The following is a 3,535-nucleotide window of genomic DNA, read 5'->3' as shown; positions in this document are numbered from 1 at the left end:
GCGGCTGCGTCACCGCGCCACGCCCCTCCGGCGGCGCGCCCCGATTGGACAGTTCCAGTGGCCCCGCCCCCTCCTCACCCTGAGTGACAGACGTCGAATGGAACCCACTGAGCTTCCTCTTGAACTTGCAAGTGAGACGAGGCCGGGCCGGTTTTTCTTTTCCCCCCTTTTTCTTCCTTTCTTAATTTTTATTTTTAGTGCCAAGGTGATGTACACAGGGCTGTTTTTTAATATCAGTTTATGTTATTATTAAGGTGGGTTACCATTGCGTAAGTCAGGTAATCAGTGCAGTTCTTTTTGGACAATGTTACCTCTTCCCGTCCCTGCCCACAAGTTACATAGTTCATCTTCCACCTAAGAAACTGAGGTTTCTTAAAATTGTTATTATAAAGGTGATGTACAAAGTGTTACAGTTACATGGGCTGGGAAGGTGGCTCCGTGGTAAGTGCTTGCCTCGCATGCACAAAACCCTGGGTTCGATTCCTCAGTACCACATACACAGAACAAGCTGCAAGTGGAGCTGTGGCTCAGGTGGTACAGGGCTAGCCTTGAGCAAAAGAAGCTCAGGGACAGTGCCTAGGCCCTGAGTTCAGACCCCAGGACTGGCAAAATAATAAAATTATTATTATTAAATGAATAAATTAAAATTAAACAGGCCAGACAGGAACAAGAGGGTCTGTTCTGTTCCAAGGGTCAAGGACTTGTCATAAGATTTCCAGGCCACTGATGGAATTGTGATCTGAGATTACACTCATAACAGTGACATCTGTGACTAGTTTGGTGGTGGTGTTTTTATGTTTTTGTTTTTAGTTTTTTTTGTCCTAGGGCTTGAACTCATGGCCCGGGCGCTGTCCCTCAGCAGTTCAGCTCAAAGTGAGTGCTCTACCACTCTAGCCACAGCAGATAAGAGTCTCACAGACTGTCCTTGCCCAGGCTGGCTTTGAACTGTGACCCTCAGATCTCAGCCTCCTGAGTAGCTAGGATTAGAGGTGTGAGCCTCTGGCACCTGGCCTCTATTTGCCCTAGATTGAACCCATCTGAGGCTCACCCACATCTGCCTCTTTAGTCATTTGAATCTGTCTCCCAGAATAGAGGCTGATTGATACCTTATGTGAAGACTACCTAACTTTTCTTATCTGCTTCCTAACTTGCCACACCACCTGCTCGGGGAGGGCAGACGCTGAGTATTCTAAACTGATCATCACTTTAAATACGAGAGGATTTGGCTCAGCTCAGAAATCGACACCCAGATGATGTGTGGCTGTTAGTGCACTCCTCACCACCAGAGGGCGCAAACAGTGTCTCCCTTTCCCAAAAACCATTCAAGGCAGGTTTTTGAGGACTTTACATTAGAAGTTTGATTTAATTTGACAATAAATGTGATACAATGTCATTTACAGGACTTAAATGTAATACAATGTCATTTACAGGACTTAAGGCTTTTTTGCCGGTCATGAACTCTGGGCCTGGGCACTGTCCCTCAGCTCGTCAGCTCAAGGCTAGCGCTCTACCACTGGAGCCACAGCACCACTTCTGGCTTTTTCGGTGTATGTGGTGCTGAGGAATCGAACCCAGGGCCTCATGCATACAAGACAAGAACTCAAGCACTCAACCACTGAGCCACTTTCCCAGCTCCAGGACTTAAGCTTTTAATATATATTTAACAGCTGTTGTGTGTATGCATCTATACATAGATATATACATCTATGATCTAGATAGGTTGTGTGTGTGTGTGTGTGTGTGTTAGGATGATGGAATCTAGCCCCTCATGAATTCTAAGCAAGCACTATACCACTCATATACATCTTCAGCCCAACTTGTTTTGGTAGAGTTAAGATTTTAACTTGGAGCCTGGCGCCGGTGGCTCACGCCTGTAATCCTAGCTACTCAGGAGGCTGAGCTCTGAGGATCGTGATTCAAAGCCAGCCCAGGCAGGAAAATCCATGACTCTTTACTCCAATAGACTACCTAGAAAAAGCCAGAAGTGGTGCTGTGGCTCAGGGACAGTGTCCACGCCCTAAGTTCAAGCCCCAGGACCAGCAAAAACAAACAAACAACAAAAAAAAAAGTTTTGGGGAGGAGATTTTTCAGGAAGGGTTGGGGGGGGAGTCAGTGGGCCATGAGAGCAACCTTGAGTTATGAGGACAGATTCCCATCACACATGAAGCAGGAGTAAAGGAGGAAGGAGGAAAAGATGGCAGGCCCTGAGTTCAAGGCTCAGTACTGGCAACAACAAAAAGAATTTCGCTATTGGTGCAGTTTGTGAGATGGCCACGTGGGGGCAGTAACGGCCAGGTTTAAAACACCTGCAATCGGCTCAGGCTGCTGGTTCTTAGCTGTTCCAGGGCTGTCTTTGGTCTAAAAAAGAAAAATGCTCTGGGGCACCTGTGGCTCCCTCTGGTCATCCGTGCTACTCAGGAGGCTGAGATCTGAGGATCATGATTCAAAGCCATCCGGGGCAGGAAAATCCATGAGACTCTTATATCCAATAAGCCACTCAGAAAACCAGAAGTGGTGCTGTGGCTCAAGTGGTAGAGCGCTCGCCTTGAGCAGAAGAGCTGAGGGACAGCGCCCAGGCTCAGAGTTCAAGCCCCATGCTGACAAAAAGAAAAAAAACAGTTAAAAAGAGTGCTGGGGCTGGCAAGGTGGCTCAGTGGTAGAGTGCTTGCCTAGCATGCATAAAGTCCTGGATTCGAGGGGCTGAGAAGGTGGCTCAGTGGTAGAGCGCTTGCCTTGCATGCATGAGGGTTCAATTCCTCAGCACCACGTAAGCAAAAGGAAAAAAAAGCCGGAAGTGGCGCTGTGGCTCAAGTGGTAGAGCGCTCACCTTGAGCTGAAGAGCTGAGGGACAGAGCCCAGGCCCAGTGTTCAGGCCCCACGACCAGACCCAAAAAAAAAGTCCTGGGTTCAATTCTTCAGTACCACATACACAGAAAAAGCCAGAAGTAGCACTGTAGCTCAAATGGTAGAGTGCTGGCCTTGAGCAAAAAGAGACTTAGGGACAGTGCCCAGGCCCTGAGTTCAAGCCTTAGGACCAACACAGAAAACACACACACACACACACACACACACACACACACACAATTTGTCAGGGTTGAAGGCAGAACTATGATTTTCCAGTCTCTTCTACTTCCTGAGGGATGAGTAAGTGTTCATGCCTGTGCCTAGCGTTGATTGGAACTCAACCCACATGCTCTTAAGACCTCTGCCTGGCCTTGTGTGTGAACAGAGACTGTCCTGTAAATAAATACCTAATCTAGTTAATATGTGAGCCCTGAAGTATGAAGAAGGCAAGGCCCAGGTGTCTGCAACTTACATTAAGATCAATAAAAACTACGCTGGGCGCTTGTGGCTCACGCCTGTCATCCTAGCTACTCAGGAGGCCGAGATCTGAGGATCAAGGTTCAAAGCCAGCCTAGGCAGAGGAAAGTCTGTGAATTCTTTTTTTTTTTGGGGGGGGGTCCAGTCGTGGGGCCTGAACTCTGGGCCTGGGCGCTGTCCCTCAGCTCTTCAGCTCAAGGCTAGCGCTCTACCA

The sequence above is a fragment of the Dipodomys ordii genome, unplaced genomic scaffold (assembly GCF_000151885.1).
Source record: "Dipodomys ordii isolate 6190 unplaced genomic scaffold, Dord_2.0 Scaffold180, whole genome shotgun sequence".
NCBI classification, from domain to species: domain Eukaryota; kingdom Metazoa; phylum Chordata; class Mammalia; order Rodentia; family Heteromyidae; genus Dipodomys; species Dipodomys ordii.
The sequence above is the reverse complement of the archived record's forward strand: the minus strand, read 5'-3'. Positions refer to the sequence as shown.